We start from the raw sequence: 13,831 nt of genomic DNA on the forward strand, positions 1-13,831 counted from the left end.
CACAACAATTGGGGTAAGGCTTAATAAAATATGGTACATATAATGGAATAATATTGTGCCATAAGAAATATGAAAGGGACAATTTCAGAGAAACCTGAAACTGATGCAGTATATGAATTGCATGCAATATAATTTCAGCAGAACCAAGAGAACAAATTATATAACAACAAAAATTGTAAAAAGGAAAAACTTAGAAATTTAAGAAATCTGATCAAATGAATATCAACCATGATATCTGGGGGTACAATTTTAAACAAGTCACAGTATCTTTTGGTATTAATATTAACTGTAAAAGATAATTTCATCTTGCTCTAATTGAAGACTAGAATTTGATTATCAAGTGAAATCTCTTTGATCACAAACTTGACATGTATTTTAATCCTGATAAAAAGGATGCATATTGCAAAATCAGCAATTCATCATGCAAAGATAAAAAATCCTAGAAAATGCATCCCTTAACTAAGTCATAGTGAATGTTAACCATTCACTTTATACACTGAATATATATATATATATATATATTTCTGAGCTTTACCAGGATCAAATAGATTTGAAAAAGTCTTGTAATTATATGACTCAGAGAGGTTAATCTATGATGTTCACACTAAGATCTGATAGAAGTTTCCCTCTCCAGCACAAAGAATCAAAGGACCCTGCAAACCCATCTAACCCAGTGATTGCATCCAAATAAAAGCCTATCAACATAAGGCTTAAGTAGAATCCTATTGTTAAGGACTTATACCAGATTCTCCTCCTCATTAACTATACAATCAAGTTCCAAAGCCTTGAATTTACATGTTGCACTGCAATCTTGTTACATTCCTGGGGATATATCAGTCTTACCATGACCCCCTCTTGCATCTATTGAACCCTCAGATCCAAAATACCAAAAAACAAGTCCAGAAGTGGAAAGAACTTTGAGACATTGGATTGGTAACATCTTTGTCACTCGTCAAATTGACAGAGTTAAATACAACCAACTGCAGGGTCTATTAGACATGACCTCTTGTCCAGGAAATTTGTGGGGGAGAGTATAAGAAGGAGAAAATTATGCAGTTTTATAACCTTGAATACCACACAGATCAGAAAGATCATTTACTGGTCATCAAGAGAGTTTTATACTTAATAGGAAGCTTTTTTCTTATCTTTATTTATTTATTATCCCCTCACTCTCCTTCTAACTTGACAACTGGCATTAGTTGAATAAAAACATAATTAATAAGTTTCATGGTGACACCAAAAATGGAGAGGATCATGTCCAGAAGATAAATAACTAGGCCCTATTAAACTTGGATGGTGAGTCCTGGGAGATCTCCATATCTTCTTCCTGTGCCATTGTCTTAGTGCTTGGAGTTACATTTGTTATGGTTATCTCTAATATTTTCCATCAAATAACCATCCCTCCACAACAAAAAGTTCAACTCATGATATTTGTCCTCTATAAGAATTACTTGTCTACAGCTGTTAGCTCTCTCATGTTTCTTTAGTCTATATCTAGAATGGTTTATCTTGTTTTCTCACAGAGGAAGTGGGACTATAGATCTGTTTAGCTAATTGTGCCTCTAGAGTGAGGTTTCTTAAACTTTTTTTCACGTAAGATCTCTTTTCACCCAAAAAATTTTTGTTACCCCAAGGATATAAATATGTAAATCAAATATTTGCTAATAATAAATAATAATTTTGTGACCCCCACATTCACTTATGCAATTCCATATAAGGTTGCAACCCCATATAAGGTTGCAACCCACAGTTTAAGAAGCTTTGCTCTAGAGATACTGACATCACTGAGAAGGTGTGGGTGGACTAGCTATTGCTAACATGAATAAACTATGAAAAAATGTGTTCTCATGGTAAAGAGTGTTGGTTCTAGGCAGCACAATGGAAACCACTTTACCACCTGGTTGCACAATATTTTCTCCTTAGTTTCCATCATTTTTTTCACTTTCCAGATTATACAGAATCCAATTCGTCACTAGCTCCTACAAACTTGAAATATATGCCTAGTAACATAAGAATCATAGCAAAATGACATTATAAGAAAGAAATATAGATGTTCCATATAATTCATTTTTATGGGATTTACGTCTAGTTCAATTTTTAACAAGCTCTAAGTGGACTGACGGTATTGGAGATTTTCTTCAAATCAGTCTTTGTCAAAAAATGAACTGCTAGGATAAGCTTTATTGGAATAAGCCTATTTTAGTAAGTGATATTGACCGCAATTAGCTAATGCGCTTCTCAATATGCAATTTTGGAACAAGAATGGACCTTTAAAAAAAATCTAATCCAATCACCTTGATTTTAAAGTTCACCTTGAACTCAAAGAGTTGAAATGTCTTCTTCAAAGTCATATAGGTAATTAATGGCAGAGCCAGAAAGAAAGAAATAGTGTGGACTAATGAAAAGAATGACAAGCTTAGAATCAGCAGTCAGTTACAATTCTAACCAGTATAGTGAAAAGACCTTTGGATTTAGGACTGCAGGACTTGGACTCAGATATCAGGTTTGCTATTAAGCATCACAGATTTAGAGATAGAAGAGACTTCATCTAGTACACTGATCTTAAACATTTTGGCTGTAGGACCTCTTGACATTCTTAATAATTATTAAAAAAAAAACAAAGTGCTTTTGTTTATGTCGATTATATCTAACTAATATATGTTATATTAAATATTTTAATAGTTTTGTATTATTATGAAAATAGTTTTGACCCTATGGATTCCTTGGCTATAGTCTCGGGGATCTCAGCACACACTGAGAACATTTGGAAATTAAGAAAATAAACTCAAGAAAAGCTAAATGACTTTCATTTAAAATAAAAACAGTAAAGCCAGGATTGTAACATGTTCTCTGAATCTAAAACCAGTATTCAGTACATCATGCTTCACAATTCCAGGCAGACCACTTAATCTCTCTGGGTCTGAGTTTCCTCATCTGTGTCTAGGGAGACATTGAGGATTTGCTCTGATCACAGAAAGAGAGAGAGTTTTGTTAGAGACAGATACAAACAGTAAAAAGGAGCAGAGGAAGTAGGAAACTTGAAGGATGATGGCCTTGTTTTTATTCACTTTGCTTTTATTCTTCCTCAATTTTATCTGCATACCATTTTTTTAAAAAAGGATTTGGCAAAGGAAGTGTACTTTGCAACTCAATTTCCACATAACTTCTATAGGGAATTTTTAGGGGAATAAGATAACCAACATTATTTTCATAGGGCATAGAATCCCACTTTGGGGCTAAACAGAAGTTAGGAGGAATTTTCAAAACAAATTTTATGATTATCTGAAAGATACAACAAAGACTGGGGTAGAGTACCCTGATGGAGAGACAGGAGATAATTGTGTGCAAGTGAGTCAAACTACTACAAATACTTCAATTTAACTTCACTTTTTTTAAAACTATGACAAAAACAATCCAGGATATTGACCCTCATATCCCAGAGAATTACTATCAATCATTCTTCAAGCTTAGCCCCATAACCTTCACTAGGGGGAGCAATCTATGTAGAGAAAGAAGTAGGCAAGTTGACACAAATGGTCCATTGATCCCCAAACCAAAAAAAAAAAAAAAAAGATCATATTTCTCCTTAACAAATGACTATGAAATTTAATATAATGAACACTTATTAAGTATTACATGCAAGGCATTGTGCTGAATGCTTGAGCTAATAAGACAAAAATATGAAACTGTCCCTACTCAATCCTTGTACCATTTCAGCAAGTAAAATATGCTGATAACTAGTCTAAAAACAAACAAAAACAAACCCTTTCCAGAATGAGAATGAGGACAACATTTCTCCTCTTCTCAAGGTGAAAAGAGTGATAATAACATAGGTCACTAGCCTGTAGTTCACAAGTGGAATTAGGATTAGTGAGTACTATATGGAGAAAGTCTTAAACAATTCCTGGGAAGAAAAGTACTTACAAGAAAAGATTTTGTCTTGCCTAAAGTTTGAGGGAACATATTTTGAAATTATTGGCTTAGGCAATTTACTATAATTTTGTAAATCTTTTGGGCCAGTCTCCCATTTGGCAGCTACTTCAATCCTCTAATTTGAGTTCATTGGCCATTTCAGAATTTTATATCTGTAGTAATACCTCTTGTTGTCTCTTCAGGTAAGCTATAATGGTGCTGAAATATAAAAGTCACTGGTAATTTTAGAAGCAACAACTGTTTTTCAAAATTCAAACCTAGAAGAGAAGAAAACAATATTGACTTTAGAATAAGTAAAAAAAAATGGTCATCATGTTTTATAGAAACAGGATCTATAATTCTCACCTCTGCTTTTTTTACTCTTTTCATAATCACTAACAAGAAAGTGTATTATAGGATGCTAGATTTAGAGCCAAAAGGAAGCCTAGAGGCCATCTAGTGGAATTCGTTCATTTTATAGATGAAAAATAAGAGAGGGCTAAGAGAAGTTAAATAATTGCCCTAAATCAAGCAGTTAGTATGTGATACATCTGAAGTACAAATTCAATTCCAAATCTAGAACCTATCCAGTATATCATACTGAGCATCAACATATAGTAAAAAATGGTGGGATATTCTCTATGTGTTTCATTCAGTTGTGTGATTGTTAATTTAATTCAACTACCAATGCGCTGTGCTAAATCCTACATCACCTTAATTCTAGTGCCAAATTTTCTTTTCTTTTTTTTTCTTTTCTTTTTAACATTATAATGTACTACCCAGTTTTCAAAGATGAAATTAGGGAACTTTAGCCACGTTTGATAAGAATCCTTTAATATTTTAGGGTGTTGAAATATGGTAGTGTGTTCAAGTATAGGTTTAAAAGAAGTATATTTATTGAAAGTGAAGAGAAGGAAAGGGTCAGTTCTATGCCTGCATCACACAGCAGGAGCTAATGCCAAGCATCAAGCTAAGTGAACAATTAATTTCCTGAACCACTGACCTGTATCCTTATCCCAGCAAGTTTATGGCTTTGTTATTGGATTGGTGACTTTCACAGTATGGAACTATCATAGGATCAATAGTTATTTGACTTGTGTGGGCACTTTGAACTGTCTCAGGTACTGATTCTCCAAGTCACTCACATTCCTTTAAGTTGCTGTGGGATTAGACCAGTTTCTCAACTGGCATTTTTCTGGAAATTTAGAGATTTTTAGTTTTGCTATAATCTCCAAATAAGAATTCAAGATGCATGCTTCAAATAATTCACAGACCTGGACAGCAAAGTTTTTTTCTGGGAATGAGAGGAGGAACTGTTTTATTTTTCTTATGAACAGATAAGTTTGGTTTTTTTTAAGGATAGGAAAAAAAACACATAAAATTGTTTGTGGATTATGAATCCTGTGGTCCCACTCCTTGCTTTCTCCAAGAGTTTTCTCCCTAATATTAATAATAATAATAGTGTAATTATTATGTTATAGATAATGATGATGATAATGTGCAAAATACTATGGTTGTAAAAAGAAATGTGAGGTAGCCTCTGCTCTCAAGGAGCTCACTTTCTAAAGGAAGAAACAGCACACAAGGAAGGCTAAAGTGTAAGTGAGGTAGAAAGTCCTTAAGATGCAGCCTGAAAGCAAGTGATATGACCTCTTCTTTAATGTCATTTCTACCAATAAAATGTCAGTTTCTAATGCTGAAATATGTGACAGTGCCAGGGATTTTATTGGAAAGAACTTTTTTCCTGGGTCTTCTGTAGCTGTGGCTCTAATATCCACAAAACAGATGTCAGGCTATATTTGTAGAACTTTGAGGCTTTCAAAGATTTTCCTGCATGACAATCCATTGAGTTCATGGTGAAATTTTTAATATACCTCATTTTATAGAGGAGAAAAGAGGCAGCTGGAAAGCACAACAGACAGAGTGCTTTACCTGGAGTCAGAAGGACCTAAATTCAAATGAGATTTCAGATACTTATTAGTATCTTTTATATATTAGTATACTTTGTATATATTGTATAATATATTTGTATATATTAGTATACTTTGTGTGTATGTGAGACTATGGACAAGTACTGAACATTTTCTGCACATTTCTGGCAATTCTTAATATCTAGTATTCTTAAATATATATACAAATATTTTATATTGTGGGGAAAACTTTATTATACTATTTTTAAAACCTTATTAATCCTCTTATTTTTTGACCCTAGCTTTGTATATGACTAAATAACCCAAGACATATATAAGTCACACTGACCCCAAAGACCCTCCAGAAGAGCCAGGGTTTACAACACAAGTAATGGCTGGGACTCCACCCAAAGTTCACATTTTTGACTTGCCAAATAGTTTCTTTTTTGGCTTTATTTGAATTTTATTAAATGTTTATGTTTATCTTCTGATGTACATCTCAAACAACCTACCAAAACCAATCTTTTTAGAAACTGCCTACTTCCTGTTCTGAATTTAGCAGTTGAATTTGTTTAGCTCAAATAAATTGAGAATTGCTGTCCCACACCTCTCCCTGCCTCCCCCTTCCCTTTACCACCTGCTCCCAAAAAAGATAAGGAAACTGAGACAAATGAAGGTTAAATAAGATTTCAGATATGTTCTAGATTGCCAATATATTATTATACTACCTCTAATTACTCAGTATGGTGAAATGGAGATAAAGTGAAGAACTTCCAGGAATGTTTAAATTCCTTTTCTATATTTTATTTTTCATTATTTCTATGTCTCTGTGACCTGCATAAGTATGTTGTGTGTTAGCCAATATTTACTTAAACTTTAGATATATTTATTTAACCCGAAATGATGACATTTATCACTATTCAATGTCATCAATATTTAGACTATTAGTTGAATGTTGTTAGCTCAGTAATTTAAATTTTGAAGGTCTGTTGGCACCCATGTCTAACATTTAATTAAGGAGAGAGGGCACCTATTTTCTTAATGCTCCCCAAACTATGATGTAATCCTTTATAACAAAACTTATAAAAACTGTATATCTTTCCTAAATCTTTAACCCTTCTACCTTTCCCTCCTCATGGTGGAATTTACTCATTCTCATGAGAATCTATTAATAAACAACAACTTTTCTGCTTTTTACTTCAAGAAGTCTCTGAGATAGGAGTTCTATCCCTCACAGCACTATTCAAATAGTAATTTTTGTAGGCTTTCACCATAAGACTATGGAGTCAAGGTCAATCACATAGACAATAATTCAAATTGTTCAATGATATTGTGTCTTGCACATGTTAATTACTTAATATAAGCTTGTTAAATTAAATACTAGAACGTTAACATTGACAAGAAAGCATAAAAAGTAGATTTTTCAAAAATCAAAGCACCTTTGACATTAGCTATTTTACACTAATAATAATAATAACAAAAACTTTTATACAGTGCCTATTATGTGCCAACTATTGGCTAAATATTATCTCATTTGATTCTCCCAACAACACAGTGAAGTAAGTGCTATTATTTTACAGATGAGAAAACTAAGGCAACCAGACTTTAAGTGATTTGCTCGGAGCCACATGACTAAATAAAATCTAAGCCTGGATTTAAATTCAAATCTTCCTGACTCTAAGTCTAATGCTCTAGCTACTATACCACCAGCTCCCTCAGATATGGAGGACTGTATAATCAATTAACTTTATCATAAAATTACTTTTATAATAATACTTCATGGAAAGAGGGGTTGTTCACTATCTGCTTCTCTAGCTCTTGGCAATATATGAAGCATCAAGGAAAGAGAGGTTGTTCAGGAATCTGTTTCTCTAGCCGTGGGGATAGTTTAGAGAGACAACATTTCTAGGCTATTCAATACTATTAATAAATTGCATGGTCATTCATAGAGAATAAATCTAATCCTATGAATTTATGGTTTTGTGATTGAGAACAGAATATATAAAGGGAAATAGTTATTCAAGTCTGTGAAAGAAAGTTTTATATTTGGTGGGGTGGGGTGGGGTGGGGTGGGGTGGGATGGTAATTACTGAATATATTCCAAAGGATATTCGCCAAAATGATTTGGATCATGGAGAAAAAGTTAACAAGGACACAAACGAGGGGTGAGTATGGAAGGAGGATTGACTAGTAATTCTGAATTCACCTTTTAACATTCTAGCATTCACACCCATTCTCAGCTTTATGGAGAATGCAATATCCTATAATGATGAAATCACATTTTCATTAAAATATATTTTGGTTATCTTGTTACTATACTATATTTTTTATTTTTCTTTTTACTTTGGATATGCTGTTTCTTCTTCCTCCTCCCACTACATTATTGCACATAGAAAATATTCCTATAAACTCAATTGTTCTATCTTCTTGTTTTTTCATCTTTACCTAGCTAGCCCTACAGAATTGTTCTAGCTCAGTGGTGTAAAATTCAAATAAAATTGGGTCCTGACAGTGGTGAATTTACTTAGAAAACCCAAATTAATATTATTTAAGTTGTTCTGTATTTTGTTAAACATTTCTCAATTATATTTTCATCTGTTTTCAGCTATACTTGGGAGTTTTGCTATGACATCCCCATACTAATATCTACCTTCTCATAGTTAACTTTTTGTTCAGCTGTCAGTACTTGCTGTTCAACATCTTTTATGCTCCTAATCTGCCACCTCCCCTGCTTACTTCTTATATTTCTTGTCTTCTCTTTACTAATCTTCTTTCTTGATTCTCCTGTCATTCTAGGACTTTGGGGCTCTATAAAGACAAGTTATTTTGTGGGTGGTTTCAATTAATCGGAGAGCTGCTTCTGTGAGGGAAATTGAGCAATTACTTCACAATGAATGTGATTTTCAAGTGTCTCTATTATTTTGAATATATATAAATATATTTATATATATGGATACACACATGCATGCATATATGTCTGTATACTTATACACTGCTTTTTCATTAAACTAGTAGAAACTAGGATGTCATAAAAGGGTAACTAGGGAAAAATTTGATTAAGGAAGGGCAATCCTTCTCTGGGTGTAAAGGATGCAGAATTTCAATGATAAAGAGTGTAAGCATAAAAACAGACCACAATGGTACCAGGGAGTCTGAGAAGAGAAAACATTCAAGTTTCTAATATAAGCAAGGTGAAAATCGGTTGTCTAAATAGTGATTCAGGCCAGACAATTTCAGCTAAATCAGGAGGTAAAACAAAAGTACTTTGAAATTATTTTTATGACTCTACCTATCTTTCCAAAATCTCAATCATCTTATGATCATTGTTCTTATTTGCAACATTTCCTCATCATGCCAATAACTCCTCTTTTTATGTGTGTGATTTTTTTTATTTGTTTAAAAGTTAAATAAACCATAGGGGAAAAAAAACATTACCAAGTACACAATCCAATATAAAACAGATTCAAAATATAAAGTGATACATTTCTATTTCAAGAAAGCTAATATAATAAATATTACAAATTGTGTTCAGAGCTGTTCATCTTTTTCTGTTTCCCTCTAGGTTTTCTTTTGTTCTCTGCTGTGTACTTTTTATTTTGTTCTTTTTTTGCTGTTGTTCTTCCCCCTTCTTTCCCCCAAGAAGGCTACAATTAAGCATGGATACACCCCCTCACATACACACATATGTATATACATAAACACCATACATATATATGTATACACACATATACACACACCTTTATCCTATTTTTTTTAAAGTGTGACCAGCTTATGCTCTCCAAAGTCTCGCCTCTAATTCAACCATACCTGGTAAATCATGAGATGACACAATTTTGCTTCCAAAGGTGGTATGTGTGTGCATGTGAGGGGGGGGCAAGGAAGAGAGACATAATGTTTCTTTCTTTTACTTTTACTTGCTACTTCTTAAATTTTATTTTTAATTTATAGAATAAAATAAACATTGCCATAACAGATGATTACACATGAAACTTTAAATCTACTATGCATGACATACGGCTATTTATAAGGCCAAAGATGTTCCAAAAGTCTAGTTTCTAGATAAATAATATTTTACAACACTCTTCTAACAATTGAAACCACTGCTGGGTCTAGGGGCAGTCAGTACTGCATCCTTTTCGTCTCCATTAAGGAGTTATTTCTTTTTGGACGCACAAAAGTCATCCCATGGGTTCAGTTGGGGGAACCTGGTTTCTATTAGGACTACTTGAGCTTCCTTTTCTCAGTCTTTTCAAGTTCATTAAACTTCCACTCTAGCATCATGGGGGGAAAATGCTTAAGGGTTAGGTTCTGACATGTCTAAAATCCTCCCAAAGAGAGAAGTAGAAAGGTATTCAATATAAAAAATGAATGTCAGTCAATAAAAATCTATTAAGTACTCTTCTGTGTTAGACACTGTGGTAAATAAGCTCAGTGGATACAAATATGAAAAAGAAAAAGGGAGAAAGGGAATGTATGGGAAATGGGGCATAATAGAAACGTCTAAAGGGGTGTACCTGGATAAGAAATAAAGTGATGGTTGGCCTTGAGACATGAAATGGAAGTCTGAGGAGGTTCCAGAACAGCAGATACTGATGAGGTATGAGTACCAATCAAGACTGATGTGATCTTATAGGAAGATGAGGTTCCTGTTGGCATGATGGAAAAGTCCAAAAAGTACAGACAGGTATTCATTTCCTATACACAAGAAAAATGCTAAATGCTAAATGTTAACAAGAAAATATTGACAGAAAGGTTTAAAATGGGATTCAATAATTTAGTTTATATTGACTATTGTATGTTCCTAGCAATTTAAGATCTAAATCTCCTCAGAAAATACATTTTGTAAAACTATTGAACCAGCATAGTTATATTTAGCCTTAGTTATGCACTGACTCCTCAGAGTCTCGTCTCCCAACTAGCCAAGCCAAGAGTTGGGGTCCTCCTCTTTCTGGTAAGCATCTTGTCTAATGCAGAAATTCCTTCTGTTCTCCCACCAATCAGTTCCCAACAAAATAACATACATAGGAAATCCAGATTTCATAGACTCACAAGTTGCCTCTAAGCTGGACAAGTCCATCTCAGTGTCAATATTTGGTCACCTAAAGGGAAGAAACACAAAACAGATGAGGGAACAAGGGAATGGAAAAACATTATTAAGCATTTACTATGTGCCAGGCTTTCTACTCAGTAGTTTAAAAATATTATGGCATTTGATCCTGACAACAACCCTAGGAGATGGGTACTATTATTATAATCATTTTGGAGTTGAGTAAAGTGGGGCAGGCAGAAATTAGTTGACTTGCCCAGGGTCATATATCCAGTTAGCGTCTGATGTCAGCTGTGAACCTGGGTCTCCTTAAGTTCTGGTCAAGGGTGTTATTTGCTGTAACACCTGGCCATTGGACCTCTGATCCATTCTCTGTCTTACTTAGGTACTTCTCCTTTACTTACCATTTATTCACATAATAGCCAAGGTGGGGAAAAAGGTGAATATTCTTTCCCCGTCCACTCACAGGATGTCCTCCTTTATCAGAATGCAATCTGGAAGTTTAAAATACAAGAGAGACAGAGACAGTCATTCCCCTTTTAAAGGTCCATGTTTTTAGTCCTTCATTCTCAGTGTCAAATAAAGGATTATTCTATCATAGCCAAAATGATGAAGAGGCAATATGGAAAGCCTGGAAGTAGCCAAGTAGTTATCGACAAAGTGCCCATATAATCATTGAGTTATCACAACCAGACATAGCTACATGTAAACTATATCCAGAATAAATGGAAATATATATATGTACATACATATATATGCATATATATATAATGGGCACACAATTATTTTGTGGAATGCATGAAAGACTCAATGTTCGGACAAGCAAAATAATTTTGTAGAAGAAAGATACACTTTATGGAAGAAATCATAACTTAACCTTTCTTCAAATGAATTGACAATCTTTCAACCAAAAAAAAATCATTATGTAATAGAATTCTACTGTGTAATAAAGATGTCACATATCTAACACAATACACAAAGTATTTATGCTATTTATTTCTCATGTGTTAGTCTCATATCTGGAGTTTTATGGAGTCTGGGTTTGATTCTAAAATTTTCCTCAAAAAAAGGCAATGATAAATATAGTTTTAAAGTCAAGTGCCAATTCTTTCATTCTTTGGACTTTTCCTTAGCTTACTTTTCCTTATGGATATTTCTAATTTTGTCAAAGGGTCTAAAATGGAAAGCAGCTCTATATACTTTCTATATGTGCCCTATTAGTCCCAAAAACCAGCCTTTATCCTTAGAATCTACTGAGATGCCAAGTGGGATGTAGGATAAGAACAGAAAGGTCTTGGTTTTTTTAAGAGGAAAAAAGTCTTATTCCTCTTCTAATTTTTTCACTCCTCTTTTCATTAATCATTATCATTAATCTTATCATTAATCAGTCAAGATTGTGAACATTAACTTTGTTGTCCACTGGAATCAATTTATAAACAAGAAGACAAATTAATTGAAGAATTAATCATTAAGAATGCTAGCTGCCTATACTACCAACAGGAGAGAAAAGAATAGTTTTCTCTATTTGTCCTATAATTTTTCCTATCTCCATGAGTAGGATGGGAACCAGGAAACAGATTTTAGAAAGTTAATGAAGGACGCCATGGACAGAAAAGAGAAAGGAAAGACGGCTCATCTGCCCTCTTCATTGTCTGCTGTTTCCAATATTATTTCCCATACCACCCTTAGTTCTACTCACCATGTTCCTCAGGTGCAGTGATCTCCTCAGATTAATAGGTAAGATGCTGACCCAACCAATGTTTCTAATTCTCTGCTCTGAGAGCCACGGTTATAGCTCTGGTCCCAACTAAATAACTCAAAAAATTACTACAACTTCTTCCTTACCACATTTTCTCTCACCCACATCCTATAATCTTATCTTTCTTCCAACATTCTCCTATAATGCCAAGTTCAATGTCATAGTTATTTGGGAACTCTAGATAAAAAGATCTACTCAGATGCTCATAGATATTTCCTGAGTTCTAAGATTCTGTGATTATATTGCCAGAAAAGAAATTGAGTTTCAATATACTGAGAGTTAAAAAGAAGCTTGGTAACCATCTAATAAAACCTGTTTGTTCTGTTCACAGTCACAAATCAGTAAGCAGTGATCATAAAACAGGATCAGCAGTAGGATCTACTCTTTATAAAAGAAACTTGTTTAATCCAACAAAATTTTTTTAAAGTAGCTACTATGTCCCCAACCCTAAACTAAATGATGTAGATTCTTAACTTAGAAGAGTTTACAACAAATCAGATAATCTAACCGAAATGGATGAATATTTACCAAAATATAAATTTTTCAGGTTAATAGAAGAGAAAATAAAATGCTTAAATAGTACCATTTTGGAAAAAGAAATTGAACAAGTCATTAATGAACTCCCTACGAAAAAATCTTCAGGGCCAGAGGCATTCACAAATGAATTCTACCAAATGGTTAAAGAACAATTAATTCCAATACTATGTAAACTATTTGCAAAAGTAGGTAAAGAAGGTACTGCCAAATTCCTTCTGTGATGCAAATATGGCATTGATAACCTAGATGAGAAAGAGCCAAAACAGAGAAAGAAAATTACAGACCAATCTCCCAAATGAATATTGAGGCAAACATTTTAAATAAAATATTAGCAAAGAGATTATAGCAATTTATCAGCAGGATAATATACTATGACCAAGTAGGATTTATAGCAGGAATGCAGGGCTGGTTCAATATCAGGAAAACTATTGCCATAATCAACTATATCAATTACAAAACCAACATAAATCATATGTTAATCTCAATAATTGGAGAAAAAGCTTTTGAGAAAATACAGCACAAATTCCTATTAAAAACATGAGAGAGTATAGGGATAAAGGGATCTTTCCTCAAAATAATAAGAAATTAAAAGAATTAGAATAGGCAATAAGGAGATAAAACTATCACTCATTGCAGATGATATAATGATGTACTTAAAGAATCCTA

This window comes from Sarcophilus harrisii, chromosome 1 (assembly GCF_902635505.1).
Source record: "Sarcophilus harrisii chromosome 1, mSarHar1.11, whole genome shotgun sequence".
Classification (NCBI taxonomy): Eukaryota; Metazoa; Chordata; class Mammalia; order Dasyuromorphia; family Dasyuridae; genus Sarcophilus; species Sarcophilus harrisii.